The sequence below is a fragment of the Miscanthus floridulus genome, chromosome 13, assembly GCF_019320115.1.
Source record: "Miscanthus floridulus cultivar M001 chromosome 13, ASM1932011v1, whole genome shotgun sequence".
In the NCBI taxonomy this organism is placed as follows: Eukaryota; Viridiplantae; Streptophyta; class Magnoliopsida; order Poales; family Poaceae; genus Miscanthus; species Miscanthus floridulus.
Window position 1 is genome coordinate 57,431,915 of NC_089592.1, and position 16,154 is coordinate 57,448,068.

The window sequence follows — 16,154 nt, forward strand, 5'->3', positions numbered from 1 at the left end:
TTCAGTGTGTTTTTTCTCCATTGAACTTAATTGATGTATAGCTTATGTTATCAACACGTTAGACCCAATCCTTTCATCAAAAGAACAATAACAACCATAAAACATATTGTAGGACCATATAATTTACTTTTGACTTTTCTAATCAAGTTGGACCTGCATCATTGTTGGTTTTCTTATGGTTTTCCTTGAGACGCACGCATGCCACCCTTATCAACTTAATGAAAATGAACTATGAAATAATATTGAACTTTGATCTCTACACCAAACTACACTTCTTTCCTCGATATCATATTTGACGTGGTTGAAATTTGTGCATCATTTTTGCTCTTGGTCAAAGCGAACTCAGCTCCTCCGAAGTATAGAACCTTCCGGTGGCTAACCAAATCTGCTACGTGCATTCTAATAGGAGAAGAATCCTACTTTTTCTGCTGTGTGCTTCTATAGATGTTCATCTAGAAGTCCCTATATTTATCGGCATTTACAACATGCGAATATACTGACAATGCCTCCAATCGCACAGAGGACCGGTTTCATATATGTGTAGGCTAAGTAGCTTCTGTGCACTTATCAAATACCTTAACTATTTATACCTAATGTTAAAGAGAGAAGAGATTCTTCCATCGGTCTTTTTTTTACTTCCCACAATGCCCTCTAGGTCCCATATGTGACCCGAACTCACGACTCATCCTCAGAAGCTAGAACAACGCGCGGAGTCCAATTCCAAGATGCATCGAGCGACAATATGGAGTCCAACTCCAGGACGTATTGGAATAGAAGTCACAACTGTTGAGTAGATTTCAAGAAGCAAATCGTTCAACTGACCATGCGAGCGACAATATGGAGTCCAACTCCAGGACGTATTGGAATAGAAGTCACAACTGTTGAGTAGATTTCAAGATGCAGATCGTTCGACTGACCATGCGAAACTGTACGTTCCGTTGCAACGTAGGGGCATATTTTCTAGTAGAATATTAGATGTAAAAGTGTAAGGTGAGGTGAACCATATAGCCTGATGCTAGAGTTGCTAAGTTACTGTCATGTGAACCCCAGATGATCATTTTGTTCTAGCTTGAACGTGTAAAGGGTAGGCTGACTTGCAAACATAATCTACTATTCGAGAATTGGCCGAACAATGCCTTGGGATAAAGTTGAAGGTTAGCATGCCTTTACAACATTGGGGACAGCACATAATTTCAGTTACTAACGGTGGCTTAATTTTAATTGAGATCTTGGCTGTAATATGGCTCTACCTGAAACCACTTTTGTCTTAAGGTCAAACAGATTTTGTATCAACGCTAGTTATCTTTTAGCTTTCATTTGTGTGTGTGTGTATATATATATATATAGTTGTTGATGTGTGTAGATTATTTGGATGGCTTCGTTTGTCTTTGTTTATAACGATACCTTCGCGGTAAAGTTTTGGCTCAATAGAAACAAATTTTGTCTCACGGCCTAACAAATTTTGTATTGAGGTTAATCATTATTTTACTAGCTTTTCAAACAGTGGTTGAGTATAGTTAGTTAGATATCACAATATATGTGCGCGCCCACCTGCAAAGCTGAAGTGTTAGAGTATGTTTGGTTCGTGTCCACAACTTACCACATCATAAATTAGTTATACCATATTTTTTGGCAGTTTTTTGGTTCTCGGTCCATGCACTGTCATAAACATAGGGTGTTACACTTTTTTAGCACCATGTTCCATACGTCGTAGACTCATTTTCATTGAAACTTTGCAACAAGGTGTGACTTCGGTTTCACTTGTCACACTTCCTGAGTTTGCCGAGGTTAGAAAAACTCACAAAGTGTGACAAGCAAACTACGGCAAATGGTTTATTCTCTTTAAAAGGTTAGGTACGGCAAATTAACTAGGGGACCACTTATCACCGTCAAAGAGAATAAAAAAAGGATCTAATAACTAGTTCTAGTTGATCCTTGGTCCAACGGGCCATAAAACTTATCATGTTATTTAGTGTAGATATACTGAATTACGTTGTAAAATTTATAATTATTTACTGAATTGGTAAATGGTTTTACTATATAAAATTTTGTGCAGCATAATCTTTGCCAAAATCGTAAATCTGCCACCATATATTCATACTCTAAAGTTCGCAAGACACGCCCAGCCGTCCAAACAAGAGTCATAGAAGGGGACCGATAACTAATCTTCGTGATAGCCATTACTCACCCAAAACAATATATCATTATATAATAGTAAACTTATCTTGGTGACAGCAATTACTCACCTAAACCAATATATCTAGAGTTTATATAAGAGTAAAATGCATCATGGGTTCATAAACTTTTTTTATTAATTCTCATTTGGATCCTCAAAGTAAAATGAGTACCAATGGCCCCTACACTTGTCTAGAGGTGTCATTGAGGTCTCCAAAATTTTAAAATGCATTTTAGCTTGAAGTTGTAATGAGTCACATTCAAGTCCCAACAGACGTTTACCGGACCCTTTATGCTATGTTTCATGGATGTGACAGATGGGACCCACATATCAGCGAAAGGCTCCATCTTGGAAAAATCGTACCTTTTTCATATGACTTTGGATGAAAATGATTTTTATATGAAATTTGTAGCTCTCTATGGGGTCTACAACTTTTTAGTTTTGAGTTTTGTCATTTGAGATCGTTAAGATGCTGAAAAAATAATATAATGTTTGAGTAGCATATTAATTTCATACTAGGGCTTATTCCAATAGAAAAATTATATCTTTCGCGTATGGTGTCGGATAAAGATACTTCCACCGAATTGTATCCCTTGATCTACAGCTTTAAAGTTGAGTTTTCTCATTTAAAATTTCAGCAACATATCAATCTCAAACACGAAAGATGAGAAAAGAAAAAATGAAAAAAAAAAGAACGAAAAAAGGAAAACATGCAACAAAAAAGAAACAGAAAGGCTAAATACAACATAACGAGTTAGAGCAGTGTACGTCCCGACACGGTGTAAAGTTTGAATTTAAATATATGATGCAATCTTAAACATTATTTAAAGTCCGATCTCAAGACAAAATACGCAGACGATCATTGGATAAATGTCAAAGGTTCCCATGCTCATATATATGAGTTAGAGCACCGAGCACGACACAATTTGTTGGATAAATTTTCTGCAAATCATCTGGATAAACTACGCAACAAGTTATACCCTCATTGCAACCACGGACATATTTGCTAGTAAAATTAAAACAAAAAACAAACATTTGTCACGGAATTACCAGGTCACTCCATCCATAGATCCTGCATTTCAGAGTAGAATAGTTTTCAGATTTTCACACTAAATAGTTACATTTTATTTCAAGGCAACGCAAAATTAAAGCATCGTTTTGCAGCCTCTGAACTCAGCTCTGGTTCTGCCCCGCGGCGATTGCATCGGCGAAGCACTTGTGGAACCTGTCCATGCCATCCCTCGGCAGTGAGACGCCCACTTCCATCCCGCCGGCGCTGTGCCGGCTCTCCGCCACTGCCACCGCGCCGATCTTCGCCACGGACACGATGTCCACCTTCGCCGGACGGCCGAACCCCAGGTCCAGATCGTAGACGCGGAACCTCGGCGAGCCGGCCACTGACAGCATGCCAATGGAGCTGGCACCCCCGATGATGCGGTCCCCCCACGCGTCCATGCTGGATGTCCCGATGCCGCTCGCCGCCTCGTTGATTGCTGCGGCGACCGCGGCGCACGCGCTGAACAGGCCGCCCGCGCCGGCTGCCGCGACCTCGTCTCTGGGTGCCAGGCAGAGCGCAGGGCCGATGCAGTTGCCGAGAGGTACTTGTCCGGGAGGGGAGGCTTCATCCGCGATCGGTGGTCCACGGGAAAGAGCAAGCAGGCTCTGCCTCGGTGCGCGCAGCTGACGTTGCCATGGCCTCTGTGTCATCTTTGGCCCGCAGGTAGCACGACCAGACGAAGCCCAAGGTGGCGACCAGCGAGGTGCACCGGGGCGGCGCGACGCCGTGCCGCGCGGCCTCGGCGGCCACGGCGTCCTTGACGCGCTGCACGTCGTCCTTGGACACCGTGAAGGTGGCGAGGAGCTGGTCGGCGGGCGCCTTGAAGAACTCCATCTCACCATCCGCGGTGATCGCCGGCGCGGGTCGGCAGAAGACGTCGTAAAGGCCTCTGGGGTCGGCGAGCAGGCTCCGGTCTATGACAGGCGGCGGCGGTGACGGCGCATCTGCGCGTGCGCACACGGCCGCCGCCCAAGTGTGCAGAAAGTGCGTGGAACCCGAGCCGTCGCAGGCGGCGTGGTGTACGGTGACGCCGACGGCGAGGCCGCGTCGCCGGGCAGGAGCGTGGCCTGCAGGGCTAGCACGGCGCCGCCCGCCGGCAGCGGCGGCACGAGCGGCGCGATCCTGGCGATCTCCCGCGGGTCATCGGTGGCGAGCCCGTCGATGTCGTCGTCCACGCCGCCTGCGGCGGCGTCGTACTCGGGGACGGTGAAGGCGACGCCGTCTCCATGGCGGTAGTAGAGCTCGTAGCGGTTGGACGTACCCGGGGCGAGCCGGAGGCGGCCGGCGAGAGGGTAGAAGACGCGGACGGCCTGGAACAGGGAGGTCTTGAGGTTGGAGAAGATAGCGGGGACGTCGGCGTCCGGGGCGAGGCGGTAGAGGAAGAGGCGCTCGACGGGCGGCAAGCTCAGCCAGAAGATGTCGAAGAAGGTGAGCGGGAGGGAGCACTCCGGCGGGGCAGAACCTGATGGTAAGGAAGACCGACGCACGACGGCGCTGTCGAGGACGCGGATGCGAGGAGCTGACGAGGCGGAGGCTCCGGCACGCTTCTGCTGCTCCTGCGCCACGTCCGTGGCCATTATTGCCGTCGCTGGTATGGACGTGCTTGCTCCGGTGGTCTCAGCTTGGCAGCTTGTTCCACTCAGCTGCTGAGTGTGCTAGTCTGTATAGTAGTATATCTGATCCGCTCAGCTGCTGAGTGTGCTTCTTCGCTCTTTTACCTTAACTCAGACTGAATCGAAAACTGTTAAAAAAAACAATCGTATGCAATCTGATTTGGACTTTTGAGGTTTCTGCCGGGTTGTTTTGTCGCCGATGCCCACCATTACCTATCTAGAGACTAGGAGTACGTCCGTTACAATAACTATCTATGTCTGTCTATGTTTATCTATATCTGTATCTATATCTATATTTATAGGGTTCTACTATTTGAAGCTCGAAACTTTCAATAGCTAATGGAGAGCTCTAGCCAGCCACGTCCCACTCAGACCAACCATTAAGGTTCGCTCAGCTGACACGCGCGCAGGTGAGGGAACCCTGCAGACCCAGCTGATTGGATGCATAAAATTCTAGATCAAGCTGTGCAAAAAGGTTTTTGTCACGACAATGCATAAAAATTAGTAGTTGAATGAATGAAAACTAATTCGTTACCGCATAGAAACCTCTCCATAAGCTAGACGTTCCACCTGACACAACTTGATAAGGCTGACGCAGCACAAATGCATGCAACCCAATCTAATCTCTTTCTTTTTTTTATTATAATTCTTCAACGAAGCATCCGATTGAAAAACTGTTTTCACCATTGAACTCTTGATATTTTTATGAACGATTCAAGATCCATTGTGAATATTTTTTGAAAAAAATAAAATTCATATATCTAAAATTTGTATCATGGCACATTGCATGCATATAGAAACTATGGTCAAGATGCGCAAAAAAAGTTTTTTGCACCCACGTTGTATAGAAATTAGTAGTTGGATGAACAAAAAATAATTTTGTTACCGCGTAAAAACCTCTTCGCGAGATGAACATTCCAGCTGACACAACCATAATTGCTTCCCACCAAGATCATGCTTCCCACTATGGAGGTATATAATTAACATGAGAACAATAATGCATAAAACGTGGAGACCGCAAGCGTAAAATATGGAGACGATCTCGTCTACTCTAAAATTTAAAATTTGAAATTAGAATCACTGTTCAAGATGTGAATGGCGTTGACGTTGCATAGAAATTAGTGGTTGGGTAAATAAAAATTAATTTTGTTACCACCTATAAACCTCTCCGCAAGATGGATATTCCACCTGGCACAACCGTGATTGTCTCTACCAACATCATGCTTCCCACTATAAGGGTATATAATTAAGGGAACATGGGAACAATGCATAGAACTTGGAGACCGCAAGCATAAAACACGGCAAAGAACTCGCCTTCTCTAAACTTTGAAATTTAAAAAAAAACAAAGGGGACGACAATTGGATTCATAGAATTAATGATCAAGATGCGCATAAACGTTTTTGGCGCCGACATTGCATAGAATTTAGTAGTTAGACAAATAAAAAAATAATTTTCTTACCGCATAGAAATTAGTGTTCTAACAATGCATAGAAGAGTGCTCCAACCATGTATATAATTGTGTAGAAGTCACATATAACTGCTCCAACAATGTATACAAATTAATTGTAACAATGCCCAGAATACATCCCAAGTTACAGTTTAGCCATGAATAGAAACTTATACATACAAGCATAAGGACACAAAATCAACAAACAAAATCAAAGCAAGCAGCCACCATTAGGAGGTAGGGGAGGGGAGGATGCGCCACTAGGTGGGAGGGAGAGGGGGTGATGTGGAGGCCACGCGCAAATCCATCATTGGGAGGTCGCGCCGCCGGTCGTGGAGGGGCTAGTGACATGCCGCCAATCGTGGGCGGGTTCGCCACACGCCGCCAATTGAGAAGCGGGTGGCCACGTGCCACTAGTCGGTGGAGCGGGGATTCAATGCCGCCACAGCAGGGTGGTATTGGGGTCGACGAGGGAGTAGGAGGAGGCCGCGCAGAAACATCCTTCCAACCATCCTACATCACAATAAAAACATGTTTTAGCAGGCGCAAAAACCTTGCAGTAGCAAAAGAAAGGCATAGAAACATGTTTTAGTACACGCAGAAACCTTACAGCAGTTAGAAAGACATGTAAACATGTTTTTGTAGGCACAAAAATCTATTATAGTCCCAACCCAAACCTTGCCTTAATAGAGAAACAACGCATAGAACCCAATAAAAACCCTCCCCTGTGAAGGATTATTTTAACCAAAACTATGACAACCCCAACCAAACCATTATTCTTACTTTGGGACGTATAATTAATAAAGAAACAGTGCATAGACCCAAAATACCCTCTCTTAATTATGGGGGGATTATTGTACCGGGATCGTGATGGCACAACCCGAACAATGCATAGAACAATGTATAGAATTGTGCACCAACAATGTATAAAATTGTGTACAAGTATACACATAACTGTTCCAACAATGTATGTCTGTTCTAACAATGCAAAGAAGTGTGCTCCAATGATGTATAGAATTATGTAGAAATGCACAGATAGTTGAGGTGCACAGATAACTACTCCAACAATATATAGAAATGTGCTCCAATAATGCATAGAACTTTGTTCCAACAATGTATAGAATACATACCCCCATATCCAAAAATTAAGACTTCAATTTCACTGCGCATCATATCAATGAAAAGCATAAAAACAGTAATGAAACTAATATTAGCTACATTAATGCATTCAAAAATTAAAGATTTCAATTTCATTCACATTATATCAAGAATAAGCATAAAAACATCGACTTCAGAGGGCATCAAAAGTGTTAAGCAATCACATGAAAAATCATCTCTCAGCAGTACCAAATCGTCCTAGTAAAAAACATTTTTATGCAGCAAAGTGCATAAAAAATCCACATATTCCTCTGTGCTACTGGCCGCACCCACCCATCCTTGCTACCGCAAAAAGCATCCCTTCAATCCACATCTTTGCAATTGAATCAAAGCAAGCAGACACCAAGTAAATCACAGAAAATTGAAGATGTAGTACCAACTTTGATATGCATAGAAACTCACTAATTGCCGAATAGAGACTCGCATTGATGCAAATACTAGAAAATTGAAGATACAAGCATAGGGTGGTGCTGGTAGATGCTGAGCGTGGGGAGCTATAGCAGCAGGTCTAGGATCCCCTCGCCTCTGGTCAGGTACAGGTAATGACGTTGCCGATGTGCTGAAGGCACCACGTGGGGTGGGCCGCACCGTCGTGGTGGGGTGGGACGCTGTCCGCCAGTATGGAGGGGCGCCGCTGGGTAGGAGGGAGAGGGTGCCGCTAGCATCGTGGCCACTTGGGCCTCTAGCCACAAGCTGCGCGGGAGGAAGCGGTGGTCGCTGCACTGGATCCAGCGACACCTCGATGCTTCTCACCCGCCAAGATCTCGCCGCACGCGCAACAATGTATAAATGTTTTCCAACAATGTATAAAATGTTAATACAATGTATAGAAATGTGTTTTCCAACATTAAATATAAATGTGCTTCAACAATGTATAAAATTGTGTTCCTACAATGTATAAAATGTGCTCCAACAATGTATATAATTCCAAATGATTTCTTGCTTACACGGTTGCCTCAAGGAGCATAGAAACAAAAAAAATCAAAGTACATGAAAACAAATTGCGTGAATCATTAATTATCTAGATTTTTAGAAACCTGCACTGACCATCTTAAATAAATATTTTATTTAGTCAGATTGTCAAATCATAATTGCTATGTATAGAAATTTATGTATGCAAGAACAGAAACAATTTATCTCTAAATGGATGCATCAGTATTGCATAGAAAACCATGCTTGCTTGTGTTGCTAGCTCTTCATTTGATGTAACCCATGTTCCTACAACACTGCGACCAAATCGAATGAAAACATGGCATAGCAACTATGGCTTAAGAAGCATAAAAAACAAGAGACTCAATGGGAATTAGCAAGTATCAACAGGGTTCTTGAGTCCGAGATGCAAAGCTCTGCCTATTCCACACCAAAAGAAATTGGTAGTAACATAGACCCGTAGAAGAACCATGGCACATTTAATCAACTTGTAGATACGGTTGCAAATTTTGGCTGATGTTTTTTTAGGCTGATAAGCTAGCTGATGTTGTTTTGTTGTGAGGGAAAAACAATGTGCCATGGCTGATAAGTTCAAGCGAACATGACAGAATTCCAAAATAAACACGCTTGGTATTATTTCATGAACATGACTACACAAATGTTCAAGAAGCATGCTTGGTATTTCAGGAACATAAGCTAATGCACATAAAGAAAAACAGATGCAAGACAAAGAAAATTACTTGGAACTTCACATTTGGACTGGACGTGGGAATTGGGCTAGATGTGGGAATTGTCCGGACAACAAGGAAATCAGCTCCTGTGGATGTAAACCAATAATCATTCATCCTGAGACAGAATACCAGCAGAGCATTTCATCGAGCACCAATAGGGCAGAAGTTACTAATCAAATCGAAGTCCAAGGATAGAGATCGATGTGCACCATGGCTGTAGCCAACCTCCAGCTAGGTACCACACCACAGGATCTGCAAGGGGAGGGGATGCCACCACCACTACCGAATACAGGAGATTTGCCGAGTGCCAGGGGCACTCGGCGAAGCCCCCAAAAACACTCGGCAAAGGGTTTGCCGAGTGTTACACTCAGCAAACGACACTTGGTAAATGTTTTAACGGCAAACGCTAGTTTGCAGAGTGTTTTTTTGTCACGCACTCAGTCAAAGACGTTGCCGAGTGCCCAAAAAACACTCGACAAACTTTTTTTCGAAAAAAATAAAAAAACAAGCCGGCCACCACCACCCTTGCCTCCCGTCGCCATGCCACGAAGCCCGCAGCCGCCAGCACCAGCCACGAGCACCCACAGCAAGCACCGCTCAAGTGAGCTCGCTTGGTGCCTGAGCACTTAGCGCTGGTAGTGCTGCCGCTGGGCTGCTGGACAGCTGCTCCTACTCCATTCTGTGATGAACACACTAACAGAGAAGCACGAATAGAAGAAAAAGGAGCGACCAAAAATCTAACGAAAACCAAACTAAAACTCCATGAAACGCTCCCAAATTTTGCACAGATGCAATTCAACCTAGCATGAACCTATTCCCCAAAAATCATTGCATGTGATTGACCCAAACTCCGGGAAATTGAGATCAAACTCAAGAACGAAAAAGGAGAAGAAATGGAAACACAGTCTGGTGCATGTCGTCGAGGTTGTCCGTGTTCACAGCCTCCGCGCACTGCAGCAGCAGCGTCAACAGGTGGAGCCCCTCCTCGTCGTGCTGCTTCCGCCGCTGCTCCTCCTTCCGCTCCACCGAGGTCGCGGCAGCTGCGGCCGCGACGACCGTGGCTGCTGCGGCGGTCTCCTCTGCCGTCGGGGCCTTGGGAGACTGCGACGCCTGGATGCGACTCCGCCTGCTACTGCTGTTGCTGCGGAGGCTCGTGGCGGCGTTTGTCTTGAAGCGGTGGAGGGGCAGGGAGCGTCAGCACCCGCGGTGGTGGCCGGAGCGCCGTGCAGGGGAGCATGCTGCTGCGAAGGCTGAGGAGGAGGTGGCGGCAGTGGGGCTCCAAGAGGGACGTGGAACCGAGGAAGAACAGGGGGCCGGCGGGCGGGCCGGCGCTCCGAGGACAGGTCACCGTGAGTTATATATTATAGGAGCTTTGCCGAGTGTTCTGGACCTGACACTCGGAGTCTTAGATCTGACACTCGGCAAAGATTTTTTTTATTTTTTTTATTTTTCTCTATTCATGGAGGGACACGCATTAAAGAAGATATTTTTGTTTGCCGAGTGTCCTAGATTGGGCACTCGGCAAAGTTTTTTTTTTATTTTTTTTCTTCTCATTCTTTTTTAGAAAAAAGATTTTATTTCTTTGTCGAGTATTCTAGATCTGAGCACTCGGCAAAGTTTTTTTTATTTTTTTCTTCTCCTTCTTTTCCAGAAAAAAGATTTTATATTCTTTGCCGAGTGTTTTTTTTCGACCCTCGGTAAACCTCGTCTTTGCCGAGTGTTTTTTTTGACACTCGGCAAACCCCCTCTTTGCCGAGTGTTTTTATTGCAGCACTCGGCAAATAACTTGTTCGCCGCGTGCCCGAGAGAATACACTCAGCAAACGTAAAAACACTCGACAAATTTAAGGATTTCGGTAGTGCACCACATACCGTTGAGGAGGGGATGCAGCTCCTTCGCCGTCGTGCGTCGTGGCCAGTCGTGCGCCGCGCAGGGCAGGCCAACACAGCCGCGCCTGGCTGAGCGGGTGGGCCGTGGCGCTCCTAGCCTTGTCGCCGTCGCAGCTGGGAGTGTTGGGGCCGCCGCTACCACATCCGGGTGGGAGCAGGGCCAGGGCCGACGTCGAAGGTCCTGGTGGGGGCAGGGGCCGCGGCCGCTGCCATGGGGAGACCTCCGGTCAAGGGGAGGGGGCCCGCTGCAGGTCGGGGGAGAGTGGTCGCAGCCAGCTGAGGGGAGGGCCCCTCCGCCGCTCGAGTTGAGGGAGGTCACCGGGGAAGGAGTTGTCGGGGGCACGGACGCCGTCGGTCGGAGGAATGGGTCCGCGCCGCTGCAGAGCATGCCGTACCTGTGGGTCAGGGCCGCGCCGCAGACTAGGGCCCGCCATGCCCTCGCATCTGGCCGCGCCGACGCCGGGGACCACACGGCTTGGGAAGGGGCACCGGGATGCTAAAGCTGCCGCCACTGCCCAAGATCTCGCCGGCACCACCGCTGGCCCGAGCTCGCCGCTACCCATGCGAGCTGGATGGAGCGCCGCCGCCAGGGAAGGAGCGCAGCTCGAGGCCACAGCAGTACGTCGTGGATGAGGTGCCGCCGGCGCGCCATAATGTCGAGGAGGGAGCCTAGCGAGGTGCCAGGAGCCGCCGCCATCGCCGCTCGTCGCTGTGGCTATCGAGGAGAGAGAAAGGGCGAATTCAAAATGAACGGGGAGAGAGAGGAGGAGGGCTGAATGGAGAGAGATACAGGATGAGGGCTGGAGGGGACCACGTAATTTTCTTTTTTTTAGACAGGAGGGGACCATATAATGTGCTAGTCTGGGCTGCTGGTTCCGTTGAACCAAATAGCTACAGTTTTGGCTGGGGCTTCTATTAATTATTGGAAGCCATATGCTCCCAATAAAATATTTATTATTTAGATTTGTATCTATATATATTTATATATACCTAATATTAAACGGTACCGGCCTCAGTCCCGTGTCCAGACGCACCTCCCGTGTTCCTGTTATGCATCGCATCCCACATGCTCCATCCCGTTCCCAACCAGTGCCCGCGTTCAAAACCATGGCCACCGCCCATCCCGCGCCCTGCACGGCAGAAATTGCGCCCCGCGCCCATCTAGCGTTCGCATGGTGGAACGCGCGCCCACACCCGCACCGTGGAACCACGACCCGTGCCCACCTGCCCCGCCTGCAGATCCAAGCTACGGAGGCGTCTGTGGGCCTCAAGATTCAGCACGTGAACCATGGCGGCGCACCGGCAGCAGCAAGCGGACCGTGGCATGCAACATCCAACCTACTTTTGTAACATCTAGATGAAACTTTTGCAATATAAACCCGAAAACAGATGAAACAGTTGAAACATGCGCGTAAAACATGCGTATGTAGCCATTACAACATGTGCAACACCATGATCTACTTTTGAAACATCCAGATGCAACATAAGTCTGAAACAGATGAAACACTTGAAACATGCAGAAACATGAGTGTGTAGCCTTGCAACATATGCAACACCAATATCTACTTTTGAAACATCCAGTTGAAACATTTGAAACAAGCGTAGAAGCAACTAAAACACCTGAAACATTCAGCAGCCAGTCTACTATATCTCAGAAGCTCTATCAGGAGCGAAGCTGAACTACACAGAGATTGAGAAAATAGCCTATGTGAAAGGTCCTTGTGTGGTTTTGGTAATTGAGTGACAACCTAGGTGGACTAATTGTGTTTATGTGAGATACACAGGTGATTAGTCCACAGATACATATGTGTGAGCAACATATGCCATGAAGGTGAAAATGGCTTGGAGATGTTGCAAAGCTCACACATGTGATGATGAAGGAGCTTAAATGCACATGAGACATGACATTGAGTCATGTGATCAAGGTGGAGAAGATCAAGACAAGACTTGGCTTGATGGACTGGTTGCAAGCGTGAAGGGCAAGTCAAAGGCTTTGGAGCGATGGACCGCATGGCGGTGAAGCTTGAGTAAGACTTGACGCCGATGGACGATGGCAATGGTGAAGGGCAAGTGAAGTCAAGATCGATGAACCAATATGATCACGTGATGATATGAAGTGGATCATATCATTGTTGATCATGTTGGTGCATGTGTTGCATCGACGTTGGAGGAGATGGAATGGAATGCGCAAGGCAAAGGTATAACCTAGGGCATTTCATTTCATCGGTCATAGGTGTGTAGAGAAGTTTATGACCGGATTTAGGATAGATGGCCGTACTATCAAGAGGAGCAAACTTGTTTGCATATCAGTCATCTAGTGCCACTCGAGTGATCTAACTTTGCATCATCGCTAGGATCGAGTGGCGTGGCAAGTTGAGTGGCTAACATCCTTTGGGAAATGATTGTGAAAAGCTAACACACATACACATGGTGGTGTAGACTTGATGGTGTTGGCACATTTACAAAGGAGATGGAGTTGGAGTTGATGTGGATCAACTTCTTGAAGAAACTCCACCGGTGCCCTACACAGAAAAGACAGGGTCTCATTGAGTGCATCAGACGTTGGCACTGGAAGTGATCGGACGCTAGCATGGCGCGTCCGGTCAGGCTAACGCATGGTGATGCAGGAGCTGGAGTATGACCGGACGCTGGGCTACATCCAATCACGTGCGACCGGACACGTCCGGTCAAGGTCGGTACCTTACTGTAAACGACCGGACGCTAGGGTCCAGCGTTCGGTCAGTTGAAGCTACTGCGTCCGATCAGAAGATGACCGTTGAGATTGGAAGATTGTCGTTGAACGCAGGTGACACGTGGCTGTCATCGGGCAACTGGACGCTGAGGTCCAGCGTCCGGTCAACACGACTGGAGCGTCCGGTCGACCCGACAGTTGCCCAGTGAAGGGGTAACGGCTAGTTTAGCCCTTGGGGCTATAAATAGAAGTGGCCTTCGGCCATGGCTGGTGCTGAGCACCTTGGGGGACTTTGTGTCCATGCTTGAGAGTGCTTAGGAGCCCTCCATCTCACACATACTTGATAGTGATCATCCGATTGTGTGAGTGAGCGATTCTAGTGCGATTGCATCGTGAGGTTGCATCGAGTGGCACTAGGTGATCGAGTTGCAAGCCGGTGGTGCTTATTACTCTTGGAGGTTGCCACCTCCTAGACGGCTTGGTGGTGGTATCTGTGGAAGCCTGCAAGAAGCTTGTGCGGTGCTCCAGAGAAGAGCTTTTGAGGGGCATTGTGCTCGCCCCGTGGGAGCCGCGAAGAGCAACTTTAGTAAAGCATGTCATTGAGCTACCCTCACTTCTAGGATAGGTTCTTGCGGCGCCCGACGTGCGGGCTTGGCGGGTGATGCCAATTAGCCGCCGAACCACCAAGTGAGCGGTCGACACAACGGGGACTAGCGTGTTGGCAAACACGTGAACCTCAGGAGAAAAATCATCGTGTCAACCTTATTCTTCCCGTTGGTTTGCATCCCCGTTACACAAGCTTACGATTGCATTCATATACATTGAGCTTGTGTTGTTGCTTTTATAATTAGTTAGCTTGTGTAGCTTGCTAGTTACCTTCTTGCTTGTGTAGCATAGAAGTAGCTCCCTTGCGTGACTAATTTGGTTTGTGTAACCTTGTTAGTCACAATGCTTAGTTTGTGTAGTTAAGTAATTGTGCTCTTTAATTTGGTATTGGTTGCCTTGTTATTGAGCATTGCTAGTGAGCTTAGTTGACTTTGTGCTTTTGCTCACTAGCATGTGTAGGAGCTCTCTTGTTTCTTAAAGTACTAGTGGCATAGGTTTGTGTGACCTTGCTCCTAGAATTGGTTAGGTGAGCTCTAGCTAGCCCGGCACCTTTGTTGCTTGATTAGTATCTTTGCAAGGTGCTAGTGAACATAGATAGAGGGGTGTAGTCTTGGCTAGACCGATAGTTTTAATTCCACACTTATTTCGGTTAGCCGACACAATTAATTTTAAAAAGGACTATTCACCCCCCCCTCTAGTTGCCATCTCGACCCTTTCAATTGGTATCGGAGCTAGGTCTCTTATTTGTGGTCTTCACCGACCCGAGAAGATGGCGGCTTATGGGCTAGATGTTGATTGTCCACACATTTTTGATGGCACACACTTTACATGATGGAAAAATTGGATGATATGTAATTTTAAGTATGTATGCCCTCAAATATGGTGGATGGTAGATGTAGGCTTTTCTCATGTGTTGGATGAAGATAATCTAACTCAAGCACAAGAGAAATGCCTAGATCTCGACATCCATGCTACTAACATCATGTATAGATCTTTGCATGATTGCATATTTGGAGAGATCATGGACATGAAGACCGCCCATGAGATTTGGAGTTATCTCAATGAGAAATATGGGATGGTCTCCGATGATGATGATGAGCCCAAAGAGGAGGCACATGAGTGTGTTGAGCATAACCACAATTTGGTGATTGTGGAAGATTGCTCCACCTCATGGTCAAGTGATGATGATGATGATGATGATGATGATCGATCCACTACAAGTTCACTTGACAAGGTTGATGATGATGCCACAAGTGTTGCAAGTGATGATGCTACCCCATGCACACTTGATGGTAATGATGGTTCATGCTCAAGCCATGATGAAGATGCTACTACATGCTCTCCAACCACACCACATTGTCTCATGTCACAAGATGACACCAAGGTATCAAATGATAATGTGGTTGATCATGTTGATTCATATGATGAGCTTGTTAGTAGATTTGCTAGCATGACCATGTCTTTAGAAAATGAGAAAGCTAAATCATTGAAATTAGAAAATGAAAACTCATTTCTAAAGAACTCTTGTGAAGAACATAAGAAATTACTTGATGCTTATAAATCTTTACTTGATGAGCTTAAATTGAATCATGAGACACTACTTGCATCTCATGATGAATTATTAGAACAACATGCTTCTCTCATTAAAGTGTTTACAAAGAAACTTAAAAATAATGAGAACTCATCACATGGGTCACATGATCAATCACATATTGTTACTAACCCTTGTGATGTAGGCAAGAAGCATGTATCCACCTCTTGTGATGATTTATTAGATATGCCATGCTCTTCACATATAGATGCTTGTTCTACTTCTATGTCTCGTGAGACTAACCTTTTGAAGAAGAACAATGA

General features: G+C 46.2%; 1 pseudogene; it reads right to left on the reverse strand.

Moving 5' to 3' along the window:
- Positions 1-3,234: 3,234 nt before the first annotated feature.
- On the reverse strand, positions 3,235-4,810 carry LOC136499864 (malonyl-CoA:anthocyanidin 5-O-glucoside-6''-O-malonyltransferase-like; annotated as a pseudogene).
- Between the last annotated feature and the right edge of the window lie 11,344 nt (positions 4,811-16,154).